The sequence below is a fragment of the Plecotus auritus genome (assembly GCF_963455305.1).
Source record: "Plecotus auritus genome assembly, chromosome: 11".
Lineage (NCBI taxonomy): Eukaryota > Metazoa > Chordata > Mammalia > Chiroptera > Vespertilionidae > Plecotus > Plecotus auritus.
Genome location: NC_137777.1, coordinates 35,344,732 through 35,364,365, shown reverse-complemented (window position 1 = coordinate 35,364,365; position 19,634 = coordinate 35,344,732).

Genomic DNA, 19,634 nt, shown 5'->3' with positions numbered 1-19,634 from the left:
GTGGGGGAGAATATGCAGAAGTCCTGGAGGATAGTTTTAATTGGAGGACTTCGGAACTAGACCATTTATGGTAAAGGGATGTCAACACTGAATCTTTCTGGACAAGGAAACTTTGGCTTCTGGAAGGATTCTGCTGTTTCAATTCTGGTTATGTCCTAGTCCTTTGGTCCCATGAGGGGTTGAGACTTTGGTTCTGGGTGCAGCTGGAGGTCAAAGTTCTCTCCTCTGAGCATGTTTTTGCTGCATGACTTACAGATTTGATCTGTTGTCACTGAAAAGTGACTCAGTATCCTGTTAAGCAGAATAGGACTATTTTGAGCTGGTTCTGCCGTTACATAGTCACTATTTATCGATCATCTCTCTGTACTAGTCATTTTTTTGAATAGGAATAAATGACACATTTGCACTATGTGTCATTTATTCCTATCAACTTTTTGAAGTTAACTTTTTTCTCAATTTATTGAGAAAAAATTATTCAAATTTTAGTACTGGCATGAAGTTGAATAACTAGTTCATGGAATTGTTCGGACTCAGACTCGAGGTTGCCTTGTTCAATATTTTTGCTCTTGCTAATTTTGCAAAGCATATGTTCAATTTACATGTAGTTTTAATGGATTCATTCATGAAGCATTGTTATAGGTTGTGATACTGTGATTTACAGTAAATATATATTTAGTTTTGTTCACCATTCTTGGGCTTGAAATTAGCATCTGAACTGGGAACAGTCTTGTTTGACTGAGCCCATAACCTGTGGCACCTGATCCTATGTCCCCGTAGTTCAAGTCAGAATTGAGTTGAATTGTAGGGACACCCAGCTGGTGTGGGGGCAATCTCACACATTGGAATTGGTGACATAAATATGTAATAGCTTGGTATAATCAAAGAAATATTAAGCAAAAACAGGACTGCAACATAAACTACACTATAAAATATAAATGTATGCACATGAACATAGAAAAAAATGTTTAAAATGAAATATATTCTTGAATGGTAGAATTATGAATGACTTTTATCCTAGTATACCTTTTATTATTTTGTAAGATACATAAAATGAGTATGGCTCAATTTATAACTGGAAAGAATAGATTTTGCTTTTACAAATGTAAAGTTGCTTCTTACTTTTAAATGGAACATATCAGTCGTCTTGATCACTTTGGAAAATGCAATTTATATTGAACTTACTTTTTACAAAATATATTTTTACTGATTTCAGAGAGGAAGTGAGAAAGAGAAACATCGATGATGGAGAGAATCATCAATCGGCTGCCTCCTGCACACTCCACACCGGGGTTGGAGCCCGCAACCCGGGCATGTGGCCCTGACCGGAATCAAACCCAGGACCCTTCAGTCTGCAGGCCGATGCTCTATCCACTGAGCCAAACCGGCTAGGGCTTGAGCTTACTTTTTAATGAATCCTGGTTTACTTTACATATTTTCTTGTTTTTGAGACATAAAAACCAAACTAATTTTTTCTCAAGTTCCACTAGGTGGTGTTACAGTGGAATTAATTAATTGCACTTTTTTTTTTAACACCCACTAATTCTCAAACTTTTTAAAAATATATATATATTTTTATTGATTTCAGAGAGGAAGAGAGAGGGAGAAAGAGATAGAAACATCAATGATGAGAGAGAATCATTGATTGGCTGCTTCCTGCACACCCCACACTGGGGATGAAGCCCACAAACCGGGCATGTGTCCTTGACTGGAATCGAATCTGGAACCCTTCAGTCCACAGGCTGATGCTCTATCCACTGAATCAAACCAGCTAGGGCTAATTCTCAAACTTTTGATCCTGTTTTCAAGTTCAAGGTGTAATTCTTTCCCCCCAATCAATCTCTTCATTGTGTCACTACCAATTAACAAAAACAAATTACCTCACTGCAACTCTAGTGCTGATTTAATGCACTATTTAAAAGATGACATCTATTAATTGATAGAAAATTAATGGATTTATGCTAAGTCAGTGGTCAGCAAACTCATTAGTCAACAGAGCCAAATATCAACAGTACAACGATTGAAATTTCTTTTGAGAGCCAAATTTTTTAAACTTAACTTCTTCTAACGCCACTTCTTCAAAATAGACTCGCCCAGGCCGTGGTATTTTGTGGAAGAGCCACACTTGAGGGGCCAAAGAGCCGCATGTGGCTCGCGAGCCGCAGTTTGCCGACCACGGTGCTAAGTGATAATATAAGCAATGATCTATTGTAAACAGGAAACAGACATATATCCAACCCTGACAACCATGAGATCCTTAGAGATAATTAGAGGTATCTGGACCATACTTTGTGAACCACTGACTTACCATATAGTACTTTAAAAAATTCGGTTTAGTAATTTTCCAGTTATCAGAAATTCTCAACATTCAGATATTCAGCTACAGTAATCCACAATTATGGCACCCTGGTGATTACAGTCATGTTATTATGTATGACATTTTTAGAGCAGCCTGTGTAAAAATCCTCACTGTTCTCGCCCTTTATCGATGAGGCTCAGTAAGTTTCCTCCTTTGCTACACATTTGTCCCCAGTCATCTCTCTGGCTCACGGCTTCCAACATCACAAAATTATCTCATTCTAATATATGCCCTTCCACATTTTTCCTGGTAATGTTGTCAATACATAGAAGTGAACTTTAATTCCGTTAATTGTACTTGTGCCTTGAGGTAGATTAAGCAACTAAAAAAAACATGTCAGAGTTTATTACCTGTGAATAAATTTATGTAGGGTCTATAAAAGTTTGAGACGGTAGGCTGAATAATGACCTTCGAACATCCATGTTCCAATCTCTGGAATCTGTGACTGTTATCTAATATGGCAAAAGGGACTCTGCAGGTGTGATTAAATTAAATACTTTGACATGGGGAGACTCTTCTGGGTTATCTGGAAAGGCTTGATGTAATAACAACAGTGATTGTAAGAGGGACGCAGGAGGAGTCAAAGCCAGAGGAGAAGGCAATGTGTAGGTGGAAGCTGAGGTTACAGTGATGTGCTTTGAAGATAAGGAAGAGGTCACAAGCCAAAGTACACAGGCTAAAAGCTGATAAAAATGCAAGGAAGTGAATCCTCTTTAAGAGCCTCCAGCATAAAGCGGCCCTTTGACTTTAGCCCAGTAAAACTGATTTTGAACGTCAGGCCTCCAGAACTGTAAGTGAATAAATTTGTGTTGTTTTATGCCACTAAATTTGTGGCAATTTGTTACAATGGCAATAGAAAACTAACATAGTTCCTGATTCTTGCTAAGTTATCTATTCCTATCAACCTAGTGCTCACTGCTGCATCTATTTTGGAATTTTAACCTATTTTATTGTAATATAAAAATTGTAATCCATTGGAAAAATATGTGCTACTTCTGGTGGGTTTAACTTGTTCAGTTTTTCTGCAGTAAGGTTTAGTAACATGTATCAAGATATTTACAAATGTTCAGACTCGCCCTGGCCAGGTAGCTCAGTTGTTAGAGCATCGTCCCAATATGCCAAGGTTGTGGGTTCGATCACCTGTCAAGGAACATAAAAGAATCAACCAATCAGTGCAAAAATAAGTGGAACATTACCTCTCTCTCTCTCTCTCTCTCTCTCTCTCTCTCTCTCTCTCCCTCCCTCCCTCCCTCCCTCCCCCCTTCCTTCCCCTTGCTCTCTCCCTCTCTCTAAAATCAATAAATAAAAATTTAAAAATGTTTAAAAATAAAAATATTCATACTCTTTGACCCAGTAATGCTAGGTATCTAGGGAAATAACCATAATTCATAGGTTCAAGACCTCAATACAAGAATGGGCATTACAAGAAAATAATAAAGATTAGAGGAGATATTAATAAAACAGAAAAACAAAAGAGAAAATAAACAAAATACCTTTTTTCAATAATGAATAAAATAACGATGAATGTGTTAATTCACTAGATGGGAGGAATCCTTTCACAATGTATATGTGTACCAAATCATCACAACATACACTTTAAATATCTTACAATTTTATCAATTATAATTCAATAAAGCTGATTTTTTAAAAACCACAAAACATCTTTGAAAGGAACTAAAGACCTAAGTAAATGGAAAAACATCCTATAATTATGGATCCAAAGACTTAGCATTGTAAAGAGGGCAATATTCTCTAAATTGGTCTACAGAGTCAATACAATCCTTATGAAAATCTTAACAGCGTTTTTTGTAGAAATTAAAAAATAATCTTAAAATTCATATGGAAGTGTAAAGGACCAGAATAGTCAAAACAGTCTGGAAAAAGAAGGACAAAGTTGGAGAATTCATGCTTCCAAATTTTAAAATGTACTACAGAGATACAATAGTCAAGACTGTGTGATACTAGACACAGAGATCAATGGAATAGGATTGAGAGTCCGGAAATAAACCATTTAATTTATGGTCAATGGATTTTCAATAAGGGGGCCAAGATAGTTCAATGGGAGAAAGAATAATTTTTTTCAACAAATGGTATTGAGGCAACTGGATATCTACATGCAAAAGAATAACATTTGACCCCTTTCTCATACCACATACAAAATTAATTCAAAATGCACCATAGCCCTAAATAGAAAAGCTAAAAATATGTATAACTCTTAGAAGAAAATATAGGACTAAATATTTATAACCCTGGGTTAGGCAAAGCCTTCCTAAATGTGACACCAAAAGCACAAGTACCAAAATAAAAAAGTAAATTGAATTTCATCAAAATCCATTAAAAAACTTTTGTGCTTCAAATGACACTATCAAGAAAGTGAAAAGACTTTTCACTTTCTGGGGAAGGACTTATTGATAGAATGAGTAGAGAACACTTACAACTCACTAATAAAAAGACAAATAACTCAATTAAAAAATGGATGAAGGATCTGCATAGACATTTTCCCAAAGAAGAGGTACAAATAGCTAATAAGCACATGAAAATATATTCAACAGTTAACCATCAGGGAAATGAAAATCAAAATTATAATGAGACACCATTTTACACTCATTAGGATAGTTATCATTAAAAGTCATATAACAAGTGTTGGTGAGGATAAAGAGACATTAGACTCCCCATACATTGTTGGTGAGAATATAAACTGTTGCACTCGCCATGGAAAACAGCCCGGTAGCTCTTCAGAAGTTAAGTAGAGTTACCATATGATGTAAATATGACATTGCATCAATACTAGTCAAGTGAGATGTTTTCTGCCCTTCCTTATCTCATCATTCAACTCTCCTCTCTTCCTGGTGCCCTTTAACTCACCACCCCATTGTGACAACCTAAAAAGTCTTCAGACGTTACCAATGTCCCCAGGGATACCAAATCATTCCTGGTTGAGAAACCATTGATACAGATGATGTATTTTCCTGTAGTTGAACTCTGCCCTCTCAGCTTCTGTTTTTGATTTTATGGTCTGTGCCAAGCATAAGGCAAATATTACACACACTCACAGAAAGGAGAAGGCTGCCCTCACAGCATCTCTATTGGTTCAAACCAGACAGCCTCTGCAGCTTCCACTACTCTTCCTGAGCATCTGTTCCCACAGAGGTGTTGCATCCCAGACATTCTCCATGGTCCAGGTCCCACCTAGCCTTCTCATGGACAACACAACATGGCCCTCTCTCCTGGAGCTGGAGCCAGGAGGATGCTTCCTCTCCCACTTATTCTACTCAATTAAGGGGATACCACAACAGAGACGCGAGGCCTTAACTTTTAAATATTTACCATGAAATCTTTGAGTTCACCCTGCAGCAATGAACATTCTTGTATGTAGCTCCTTGTATTCTTTTTTTTTAATTTATTTATTTATTTTAAAATTTAATTTAATTTTTCACATGTCCTTTGTATTCTTAACCCGTTATTTCCTCAGGATAAATCTCTGGATCTAAGGACATGCACTTTTTTTTCAGTGCATTTGAAAATGGATTGCCAAACCACCTGGGAAGGTTGTGCCAATTTACACTCCCACCAGCCGTGGGTGACAGTATTGATTTTCTAATGCTTTTATCAGCCATCATTTAGATCTTGCTTTTTACCTAATTTCAATCTGGTGTAATGAAAACGGTATTTCATTGTTTGATTTCTTTGATTGTGGATTATGCAAGCTTCTTCAAGGTACATGAATATCAGGTTTTATAGAAATGTACTTTGGGAACATTAAATTATGAAAATTCCAATTTTAAATAGTATAAACTTTGTCAAATACTATTTTGAAGTAGTATTTGAACTTGATTAATTTGCATTATGATCTCCAGAACTAACCCAAAGGGCAAGACTAAGTAAACACATGCCAGAGTTGGTCTTTGGATATTTACAACACTGGATAGTGTACTAAAGGCCACCTTTGAATAAACAGATGGCAGATAGATGCCTGATTGCCTCATTCGTTTGAACAATTTTACATGTAGACATTTATTCCTATTCCCAGACTAAGATAAGTCTATATAAATGATTTTTATATAATAGGAGAATTACATATTAATGTTTTCCTATAAAACAAGAAAAACTGGTATTTTTCCTATTCTTAATCTGATGTTAGTACTATGTGCAACATAGGAATTGCCTTTCCTCCTATAAAACAATTTCTGGAGAAGATTGGTTGAAGTTAGGATCTCAGTGTTAGTCACCCTTTTATAATCTATATTATTTCTCATAGTTATAATTTGCACCTGAAATTGGTGACTTTATCAATAAATGGAGAATAAGGGGTGCTGGGTTGAAGAACCAAGATTCTGTAGAATGTCTCATAATTGTGCACCAGTGATGTTATCTTTAAAGTAAAAAGCAGAAATAGACATTTTGTGACTACTAGCATTGCTTAGCCTATCACTGCTTTGTGCTTAACTAGCTATATTTCTCTATTACCTAAGCAAAGTGTACTTTTAAATATTTTCTCCTGGAACTGGTTCTCCAGGTAGGCCTCCAGGGCATGATTAACACACCTTCTCAATCTTTGATTCTAAACTACATGACAACCAAAGTCTCTGGAGCATTTAGTTAAAGCCTATGTCTATATCTGTATCTCTAGACTCCACGATCCAACCTAAACATGTTTACCATTCACTGTGGGCTTCAAGTGTGTATGTAATTTAAAAATCTCGTTCCTCAGTTCAACTTTCAATGGGCACCAAGCTACATGGCAATCATCTGTTCTGCACTCCAATGGTATTGTTATGAGGTGAATGATTTCTCAACAAGATTGGTTGAAGTTAGGATCTCAGTGTTAGCCACTCTTTTATAATCTACATTACTTATCATAATTATAATTTTCACCTGAAACTGGTGACTTTACTAAGAAATGGGGCCATGTGGGCTAAGGTTTTGAGCCAGCGTTCCTAAGCGATTTGATGGCTCCTTCAGCCCACGGTGGTTTGCAAGTACTTTCTTGTAGGTCTCTGATGAAATGAGGTCTAGAATACTCAACAGCCAAAAAAAACCTCCAACTTTATATCTAAAGCCTTACAAAACAAGTCTATGTGTCTATATGAACAAAAAGTTCAGGCTACCAGATAGGATAACAGATATGGACATAGCCTATTGTTACAATCACTTCTTCCTTAATGTGAGGACATTTTAACAGAACAGAGGTAAAAACTACCCACTGAGGATGTGCATTCCTAGATTTAAGGTAAGAGGAACTTAGAAAAGCTAAATTTAATTTTTTAAAGACAAGACTATTGAGCAAATCTCTTTCAAATAGTTCAGACAGCTCCATGGTATCTCCTTGGTCAAAATGACAGCTCATCAAGATGGAGGACAGATATCATGCCAGTTTATTTTATATTTACAAAATCTGTACATGAGGGAAATAAAACAGACTTTCTTCAGTTAGTGGTTCTCAAATCCCCTATAGTGTCTGTTACAAATCCAGATTTTTAGACTTTCTCTCTGGAGATTCTGGATAATGTGTCAGAATGGGACCAGAAATCTCTGTTCTTAAGGAAGCCCCAGGTAAATTACTCTCTCATGTTTGGTCAAGTTTGGGAAATGCTGTCTTGTTTATAATTTGTGAAGTAGAAAAGCTGGACAAAAACTCCTGTCTGGGTTAGAAATCATCAGGGCTTGCAAAAATTAGTTAATGCCTAAAACTGAGCAGCAAAATACAGAACCACTAAAATGAAAGATTTAGTTGGTTCAAACTCTCAGGACTTGATGTTATACCTCTTACATAAAAGGTCAAAACAGGAATAGCTACTGGTAAGCAGGAGTTAGTGTCATTAATTTAAGAAGTGAACAGAATCAAAAGCATGGACAAAGCTGATACATTATTTTATCCAACCTAAGTTGCTTTTTTCTTTTCTTTTCTTTCTTTATTTTTTAAAATGGCACTTTAAGTTTATGTATCACTTAGAAAAATATTACTATATACTGCTTTCTTATCAACTGAATATTTTATTTTATATTTATAGAAAGAGCTCTTTTAGACTTAGATAAAGCCTTTTTTATTTAATGTTGTTTTTTTAATTGATTTCAGAGAGGAAGGGAGAGGGAGAGAGAGATAGAAACATCAGTGATGAGAGAGAATCATTGAGGGGCTGCCTCCTGCATGCCCCACAATGGGGATCGAGCCCACAACCCAAGCATATGCCCTGATCAGGAATTGAACCATGACCTCTGGCTCATAGGTCGATGCTCACCATTGAGCAACACCACCTGGGCAAGCCTTTTGTCCTATACATTTCAATAACATGCTCTCTCCCAGGCCTCATACCTGCCTTTTCGATGTGCACAAGCAACATCCAGTATGTCATCACTGTGGCCTGACAGATAGCAATGATAAGAAGCCATTTAGTACAGTGCAAGTTCAGAGATGTAAAATGTGGGAAAAAAGTATCTCAGAAGCAATTAAACAAGGTTAGGGGACTTGGGATAGAGTTAGGTATCACTATTTAAGATCAGACCAAGATACGATCAGAATAAACTACATATGATCCTGAAATAAATTCACCTGGGGACATGGGTAGCAAATAAGCAGACACGGAATTAGCTGATTTAAATTGGTAGACAGGTAAGTTAGAGCTCAATGCCAGACATGCAGGTGAGCATTTGGCATGTTGAAGCCAAATGTATTTTATGAATCTATCTGACAACAAACAGATCTTGAGCAAACAAAAGAATGTTTATTTGTTATCCTAAATTTGTATTTATTACAACACACTTTTACTCATTTGATTTGACCCTCTCAGCACCCCCAGGTGGTAAAGGAAGGAGCTCCATTCAAAGAGGAGGAAGCTGAGCCTCCACAGTGAGGCATTTTATCTTAGAATCGCATCTGGTGAGAATCAGAATCAGATTCCAACTCTGGCTTTCTGACATTTGGCTTTACCACAGGAAAGACTGTATCATCTGTTATCATTGAATATGACAACCAGTCTGTGATTTGATTCTGTGAGTCCAGATGAGCCAAAGCTGGGCACTTGAGTAAGTAGAGGTATTCTCAGATTCATTTTTTGTTTTCTTTCTTTCTTTTTTTTATTGATTTCAAAGAGGAAGGGAGAGGGGGAGAGAGATAGGAACATCAATGATGAGAATCATTGACCAGCTGGCTGCCTCCTACACACCACCCTACTGGGGATCTAGCCTGAAACCCCAGCATGTGCCCTGACTGGGAATGAAACCATGACCTCCTTCCTGGAGATCAACCAATGAGCCACACTCAGATTCATTCTTGTTGTTGGGTTTTACATGTAATCAGGGTCAAGTACCATGTCCCAGAGGGAGTGGTCTAAACAAAATGTTCCTAACATGACAACAGCTTAGGTAGGCAGACACTCAATGCCAACAACTGGGTTTATTTATCTTGCCCAGCACTCAAAGGCTGAACGGCATTAGATTTCATCTAAATAACCTCAAGAGACCCAAGTTTCCTCATTAGGGGAAATGTGATCCACATTGCAGCACTAGGAAATTAGAGATAATGTACATAAAATATCTAGCACACTATCCAGAAAAATGGTAGGTATTAGTAATACTAATATTTACTCAATGGTTTTATTTTTGCTCATAATGATAGCTACATTGATTCAATGTATGTCAATTCTACATTAAAATAATTCATAAAAATAATTGCACATTTGAGGCAACATAACAGTAATTAAGGCTATGAACTTTTAATCACAAACAATCTTAACTGGACTGATTATCAGCTGTGTGATTTTAGGCAAGCTACTTAACTTCTCTGTGCCTCAGTTTACTCAATTAGAACATGGGAGTTATAGAATCTGCCTTGCAGGATTGGGTTGAAAATTAAATGACATAAAAGAAATAACTTAGAGTATTCCCTGGTACATAGTAGGGGTACCTAACTCTTTGTTTAAATGAATAAACTTTTATATAGGCTTTAACCCATGTAATTTCCAAATGAAGGATCGGCAGCAATATTCCTAAAAGGGGAGCAAATTTTACTTTTAGTAGTCCATGTGACTCGTAAGGCGCCACTAGAGAATGGCATGCATGGTTCAAAACTGGACAAATAAGAACCCAGTTTACACATCTAAATAAGGACCCAGTCCAGAGATTGGGGCTTCTTAATTAAGGGGGAAGCTAGGTCCTTTGGAGGACATTTTCTGTCCTGCGACTGATGTGTAATATGAAGCTTTCCCCCAAATAAAGTCCAGAAAGACCTGCATCCATTGCTAATAACATGACTGTTATCAGAGTAATGGAGCAATAGGGAAAGGAGAATACTATGAAGCTCATCCACAGAACCCCCAAATACCATCATAGTCTCCGGTCAGAATGGGGCTTATGGAGACCAAGTGATAGGTAGTATCTTGATCTTGGTTTATTTAACAATGGATCTGATGGAATAGAAGACTGATCCTACGGTCATTTCCTCACTCACCAAATATATTGTAGGAGTAAACGTATTTACTATCTGGCAGAAATTCCATATTGGTTTCCTGATCCACTAAGTAAATGGTATTTTAGTACGAAAAAAAACAAATAGAGGCGCTCAAAACTGACCACCCTCCTCCTTCCCCTCCCACCCCCCACTCCCCCGCCCCGGCCAGCCATTCTCCTACTATCTCCAGATAGGAAACCAAAAGCAGTGCCATATTTCTAGGCAATGGCAGATGTTGGGATGATTTCACTTGCCTCTTTGGTTAGTGAAAGCCAGATGAGTCATAGACTATGTCTGAATTATTATAAATTTAATCAGGCGGTAATGTCAATTACAACTAAGATGTTAGATGTGGTTTCTGATGGGAGCAAATAAACCTTGTGGTATTGACCTAAATCAGGCTCTCCCATTTCTCCCAGCAATGGTCATCTAAAGCAGTTTGCCTTCAGGCCGCAGAGATCATGATCTGACCTCAGGGCTGTGCAAACTCTCCTGCTTTCTGATATGATGTAGCCCAGATACCATGACCATAGTGGTTGGCCAGACAGTGTCCTGACCCTGTTTAAATACTCAAGTTAGATAATTCAGGATCGTTTAATAAAAGGGCTATTTACTATAGTGAAGGGATGGGAAATACAAGATCATTACCATCCTTACTAGCAGATGTTTTACTGGGTTGAATGGTGTCCTTCCCAGAACCTCAAAACATGACCTTATTTTGAAATAGGGGTTCTGTAGATGTAATCAAGTTAAGATGAGGTCATACTGGATTAGGGTGACCTTAATCCAATATGCCTCGGGTCCTTATACGAAGGGGAAAAAATGGAAACACAAACACAGATACATAGAGAAAACTCCATGTGATGATGGAGGAAGAGATTGGAGGGACACATTCCAAGGATTGCTGGCAGAGACCTGAGGCTGGGACCGGCGTGAAGCAGGTGCCTCCAAAAAGGGAACAAATCCTTCCTATACTTTGATTTTGGACTTCCACTTCCGAAACTGTGAGAATAAATTTCTATTGTTTAATCCACTTGGTTGTGGTACTTTGTTACAGCAGCCCCAGAAAACGAACACAGACCTGAATGGACAACGAGTGAGTAGTCATGGGAACCCAGAGAGAACAGCCGCAGCTGTAAGAGAGGGCTGCCTGATAGGCACTGTAGTCTTCAATAGAGGGGGTGGCCAATCTGCTGCAACCCTGTGCCGAGGGAGCCGGGGCACAAACTCTGATCTCAACCTCTCCCTGTCTCTGGCCACTGCATCCCATTGGCCAAACACAACTGGGAGCCAAAGGACAAGGAACATGTTGAGGAAATCAATCAATCAGCCTCATGGCACACAGACTGAGAGAGAAGAGTGGAGGGTACATCTGAGGTGAAAATGAAAAACATTCAGCACGCTGGTCTGTTACATTATTATGGGTTAGCTGGGCCTGGTGAGAGAACAGCCAACAAGTGCTTTCGTAAGAACCCTGCACTTCAGATGAGAGGAGATAAAGCCCACATTACTTCAGGTGCTGCCCGGGGCACCTTGAGACATTTCCCTCGTGAGAGACAAGTTGCTGTACCTGCTCTTTCCCACAGCAAAGAAAGAGGCACACAGTTCGATTGGCCTCTTTGGATTTTGGGGGCTGCATCTTACCCCATATGAGCATGCTACTCCGATGCATTCACCATCAGCTGTCAGGCTGCCGGTGCGTGGGGCTTGAAGTAAGGAAAGCCTTAGCAGTAGGTCCAGGCTACCCTGCCAACTGCCCTGACATTTGGGCCTTATGCCCACATAGGGACTGGAAATGTCTATGGCAGACAGCGATGCCCCATTGGGAGAATCACAGTTCAGACCTCTGGGGTTTTTTATAAGGCCATGCCTTGTTCTGCTCATGACACTTCTTTATTCAAAAAGCTGCTCCTGGTTGGCTACTGGGTCCAGGTAGATACTCAGTGGCTAACCACGGAATATCAAGTAACTATGTAACCTGAATTGCCCATCATTAGCAGTTATCTGATCTACTGAATTATAAAATTGGGTGTGTGCAGCAGCGTTCTGTTATTAGGTGAAAAAAGTGTATTTGAAGCTGGGCCCTTGCAGGTCAGGAAGCACACATAGATTTCATAAGCGTATGGCCCCAATGCCCCATAGTACCTGCCCCCACTGCTTTGCCACCTCTCCTGGAACTCACATCTCTGATCTTATGGAGACTCCCTATAATCAGTTAACAGGGGAGCGAAAGCATGGCTGACCCTGGGAGGGCATCAGCTGGCCACAGACAACTGCCGTACAACTGCCCCACTCCGGCCTACTTTATAACGACGGTGGTAAAGGAAATCTTCCCAGAGGGCCAAACGTCAGAGGGCACATCTGGTCCTCCACCTTGTGTAGGAGAGAGGCCTGAAATGTGCATCCACTCTGATTTATGGGCAGTGATGAAGGGGACTTGGAAGGAACAGTGCTGGCCACTGGAAAGACAATGTGGATGTACCTCTTGAGATGGGCACAGACTTTGACTATAAATGACCTTTGATGACAATAGTTTCACCCAAGGTGTTTTGGGTGAGAGACAATGTTCTTATTGAATACTTCACAGGAAATAATAAGTGGGTTAGTGTCCTTTGTGCTAGTCCCTAGTCCAGGGTAACTCATGTGAGCTAAAGGGAAATGTTCCTGCATGAGTGGCCAAACACCCCCATTGGAGAGTGTTGAGGAAAAATAAATTTTCTCTGTATATAAAGGGGGGAAAGAGCTGTCCTTCTTACCTACCTCCATACTTTGGTATGCAAATAAAAGCTCTCCAGGAGCTAAATAGATCCACTGGCCTCCCCACCTCTCAGCTTTTACGATTTGGAGACCCACTGATAACGTAGAACCTTTTCATTCTGGGAAGGGCAGTTATGTGTCCTCATGGAAAAGCTACATATTTCATACATAGATGTCTCCTGGTTCTCAGGTCTATCCTCCTTGAAATGTAAATTCTAAGAAGTTCCGTCTTGCTGGCACCGTGGGGACTTAGGAACTGAGATGTAGTCATTTGACTTTCTCCAAGAGGTAAGAGGAGTTTTTCTAGACTTTCAGGCCAGGCCAATTAACTAGACACAGGGCTTCATATCGAATCTCATGGTATGTGAAGATGTTTCTGTGGGTCGAGGACATTTTATAGGAACAACTGAGCAGGAAAGTTTTATTTGCCCACAGACAGATCTTCAGGTCAAAAAGTACCACAAAGAGCATGAATATAAGCCTAACCAATGGACATGAACACCAGGGGGGTGAGGGCATGAGTTGGGGGGAATGTTGGGGGGGCTTAGTGGAGGGATGAGGACACATATGTAATACCTTAATCAATAAAGAAATTTTAAAAAAAAGTACCACAAAGAAATCCTTAACATCATTCAATAACCTGATTTTTAGTTTTAGTAAAATGATTGATACTGCCAATTTAAAATTTTTACATAAAAATTAAGTTTAAGACAAATAAGTAATTATATTCATATCAATAGGTGGTAAGATTTTTCAGTGTAAGAAAGCAGAGATACAAGTATAAAATCAGCGAAGAATAGTAGTAGCAAGGCAATCCTAAATTTGATTGGGAAAAACCAATATGAAGTCATGACATATTTTCTGTTTAAAAAAACATTTTCTAATTCTCTCCACTAAAAACAACACAGAAAACAGGACAATCTAGTAGAAATGAGCAAGAATGGGAGTCCCTTTGTCCCTTCTAATCACTACTCACCCCCCGGGTACCCACTCTCCAGATTTCTAATACACAATCGTTCTGCATGTTTTAAGCTTGTTATTGAGGGGCAGCACAGTACAAATTCCTTTGTGCCTGTCTTCTTTAACTCCGCCTTATGTTTGTGAGATGCATCCATGTTGTTGTGTGCATTTTTAGTTTGTTCATTCTCATTGCATACATTACTTGACTATATGAATATACCGCAATTAATTTACCCCTCCTACTGTTGATGGAGGGTTTCATTGTTTCCAATTTGGGATATAACAAATAGAGCTCCTATTTTTTTAAGTCTTTCATTGAACATACTAGAGGCCCGATGCACGAATTCATGCAAGGGGCTTGGCCCTCACAGCCTTGGCTTTGTCTGGAAGGATGTCCAGTTTAATTAGCATATTATGCTTTTATTATTATAGATTATTATAGATGGTACCTTTTGGTTGAACATATGTGTTATACACATATTTGTTGTACATGTGTCACACATATGAACATATGTTCATATATGTAGGAGAGAGACTGCTGGTGATAGGCATGAAAATTTTCAGCTTTAATAAATACTGCCATCCAGCTGGAGTGCCTCAGTTGATTGAGTGTCCTTCTGTGCACTGAAAGGTTGCCGGTTCAATTCCCAGTCAGGGTACATACCTGGTTTGTGGGTTCAATCCCCGGTTGAAGCATGTACAGAAGGCAACTGATTGATGCCTCTTTCTTTCTCTCTTAGCATGTCTTTGGTGAGGATACAAATAATAAATAAATAAATAAATAAATAAATAACTGTCATCCAGTTAATTAAAACAATCAAGCATTTGTATTACCTTTTCTATAAAAATCGTAAGGGAAAGGTTCTATTCACAGAAAATAAATGAGGAGAAAATGATAAATGAGGAGAAAATGATAAGTTAGAAGATGAACATTTTACAATCCCTAATAAAGTAATGGGCCTATGCAGAGATTGTCATAAGGAAATGCTAAAACTATTGGATAGAAGGGAAATGAGAAACTTTTAAGTGGCTAGATTAGGTCAGCAGCATCTAAACCAATTGATATTAACATATGAAGGTGGGAGAATACAGATATGTATGTTATCATGTGATACAAAGGAGAGTTTTCTTATAAAATATTATTGCCAAAGATTGAACCTAATGCTAATCAAACCTCTAGATCTAACAGTCATTTATAAAAATGCAGGAAAAGAAGATTTAATGATACTACAAAAAAGCAATCAGCAAATCTAGAACGTGGTAAATCTAAAGGAAAATTGACCTAGTTCCTCCAACAAATTAATGGTATTATTTAAAAAAAGGGGGGGGGGGGCACTTACACTTAGGCTTACCACACAAATACAATGTATGGATTCAAGTAAATCTTACTTTCAATAACTTAAATATTTTTGAGACAATAAGGGAAATTTTAATATAGATTGGGTATTGGAGGATATTGGGAAATTGTTGCTAATATTTTTAGGTGTAAAAAATGGTATTGTGGTAATGTTAAAAAAAAAGAAAAATGTACATTAAAATATTTACTAGGAAAATGATTATAGGTATTCTTTAAAATATTTCAGCTTATTAAAGAAGTGGGAGAGGCAGATAAAACAAGACTGGCAAAATACCATTGATTGCTGAAGCAAGCTGCACATTAGTTTTCATAACTATTCTCTATGTATGTTTTAAAATTTCCATGATAAACATGACTTTAAAATTTTTTAAATAAGGTTTCTAGTAAGATAAAATTCGTGCTTCACTGAAAAAGTATGAATTGAGTAGACTCAGATCAAGCATGTCAAACTCGCGGCCTGCGGGCCACATTTGGCCCACACGAATATTTTTGCAGCCTAGCCAATATAAGGGTATATAAGAAACGTTTTAATAAAAATTTTGTAACTTAATTTTTACAATATCCTGTTATACATAATTATTAATAACGAACTACAACGTTCGCTAATGACTGTAATCGTGTTGCATTCATTTCCCTTTAATGCCTTACTCGCAAGCGCACCATTTCTCTCCACTAATACCAGCAGTGAATATTTTAGCAGCTGATGGCCACGTCATTAGTCTTGGACTGACTTGTTTGGTGTGTGCAACAGGAAATATTTTGCTTTCAAGAACAAGAAAAATAGGTTTATTTGCGTTACGTTTATTAATTTGTGCAGTTATTCAGTGTCTGGTAAGTTAATGTTCAAGAAAAATATTAATTTTATTAAAATGTTCTATTATTTTATGTTAACGATTACTCATTTATTTCAGCCCTTTGTATTCAGCATGTCTCTATAGAAATAAACCTACGTTTCTATGAAAATTGAAGCTTTTGTTTTTTTGTGGCCCACATAAACTTCAACCTTGTTTATTTGGCCCGTGTTAGCCTCTGAGTTTGACATGTTTGCTCTAGGGGCTTAATCACAAGGAACAACAACAGCCTGTAATTATTGGAATCGAGATTCTAGTCTAGATGGTACTCTGGATTACCTGATTCTGATTCTATATCGGCTATTTCACAGGTCTGTAAATTGTAGGTGATTGAAAGCAATAGCAAATAATTCTTGTCAAAGGGCATGCAAAATCTGTCCTACCTGGTGGAGTTTCAACTGACCTCCCTCTCTCCCTGCAGCAGTTACTTTTGCCACCATTTGCACATTTATTTCAACATCCTTTATTCCATATAAATGTGTGCTGTTTTGATTTCTTCTTTGACTCTCTTATGACATCTTTCTGGTTCCTTGCTTATAAGTGAAATAAAGTCTTTAACACATGTTCATTTTGATATCTGTATGAGTCCTAATTTTACCCCTTTTTAAAAGTTATCTCTTAACAATAATAAATAGTATTTACATCTTTCTTGCGAAGCTGAAAGTAAACTAATTGTTATACCTATAAGTTTATTATCTGCTAATGATTAATTGTTAAACAACTTCAGCATAAATTGTAGGTTAGTTGTGCAAATATGAACTAACTTTTCCTCCCATCTATGTTTTCGTTTCTTCATACCAATAGTTCCAGAAGCCCCTTTGGAATCTTTGTAGTAGAGGCCTGGAAGCATTTGCAGTGAGAGATCACCAGGATAAAACATGAGCATAGCAACATTGAACACACTTCAAAACAAAAATTGAGTAACATCTCCTGAAAACTTGTGCCAGGAATTCTAAAAATGTTATATATGTAGATTCAAGGCACATTGTTGAAACACACAAGCATGGTCTGCATTATTTCACAAAACGTGACGCACTCAGTGCCACTGACTGCAGACATTGGAATGGCTTCACATTTTTGTTACAGATACCCTGCCACCTCCTGTGAATTTAGAAGCCATCTCTCATGGCCTTCTGGGCTCCATCTTGGTTTCATTTTCATCCAGTTCAATGGCAATTAACTCAACCAATAAGTAAACACTCTTTTGTGTTTATAAGAGTTTCACAAATGCAGACATAACGTATGGCTCACTATCCACATACAGCTCACTACCATAGGAGGATACCATAACTGGTATTATAGCTATGTCAATGATCTCTCACTACACCTTCTGTCCAATTTCAAAAAATCAGATGCCAATTGTTAAGGACAAGTAGGAGAATGTGATGAAAAATAAATTGAAAGAGAAGAAAATATGCTACATGCGATATTTATCTTTCTCCGACTAGCTTATTTCACTTAGCATAATGCTCTCCAGGTCCATCCATGCTGTTGTGAATGGTAAGAGTTCTTTTTTTTTTACCACAGCGAAGTATTCCATTGTATAGATGTACCACAGTTTTTGAATCCACTCATCTGCTGATGGGCACTTAGGCTGTTTCCAAATCTTAGCTATTGTAAATTGTGCTGCTGTGAGCATAGGAGTGCATATGTCCTTTCTAATTAGTGTTTCTGATTTTATGATCTCACTCATTTGTGGAATATAATAAACAGCATAAACTGATGAACAAAAATAGAGACAGAGAAGCATCGAACAGACTGTCAAACTTCAGAGGGAAGGCGGCAGGGGGTGAGGGTGCAGTAAGAGATCAACCAAAGGACTTGTATGCATGCATATAAGCATAACCAATGGACACAGACACTAGGGGGGTGAGGGCATGTGCTGGGGGGTGGGGGTGGCCGGGGAGAGATCAATGGGGGAAAAAGGAGACATGTAATACTATATGTAATACTTTAAACAATAAAGACATAAAAATTGATAAAAACATATTTTTAAATAAATAAGTTATTATTTCAACTTAAAAAACTATAAAAAAAGAAAATATGCTACATGTACACTCATTTGTTAATTTACTTTTAAACACTTTAAACTACTAGAGAAGACTGGCTTCCCTTATACCTTGAATTACTCAGAGCCCCAAGTAAGGCTTTACATGGTCTATTCCTTTTGACAAGCACTTTCTTCCTGCTCTCAGCCCCCCTCTCTTTCACCTGGAAAACGTTCCCAATGCACCCCCTAAGCAGAATCAGGAAGGCTTCCTCTGTGCTCTCACAGCACTCTCTCCATACCTCCTTCAGAATAGTTTTACCCCAAAAGCTTTCCAACTCACTCCAAGGAAAGACCAAAGCTCTCTCCTCGCTTGCAATAGCTTTCTCATTGGATTCCGATTATGTTTTCTACTGGCGTCCCAGCTCCCTCAGAATGGAGGTCAAAGCCTGCGGCCCTGCTGTCCCTGGGCCAGCTTCCTCACCCCCTGCAGGTGTTTATTCAGTCCTCACTGTCCGTGCTGTCCTCCTGTCTTGCTTACGTTTCTCCATTTCCTTTATCGATATCTCTCAGACCATACCTTCATTACTTACTTGTTTATTGTCTACCTCCCTCTACAAGAATGGAAACTCCCTGACACTTAGGGCTTTTGTCTGTTTTGTTCGCAGGTGTACCCTCAGTACCTGGAACAGGGTCTGGACACAGTAGAAGCTCAATAACTACTGTTTTAATGAATGAAATGGCAGCCTCTCTCACCACCCGGAGTTTTTTAAAGGCAAAAATTCGGTTTTGTTTGGGCAAGTCTAGCATTTTCCTGTCACATAATATATATTCCATAGAAATTAGTCTCATGGATTCCCTCTTGGGGAGACAGGCCAATTCTAGGATAGTTGCAATAGATAGATCAATAAATGGCCAGT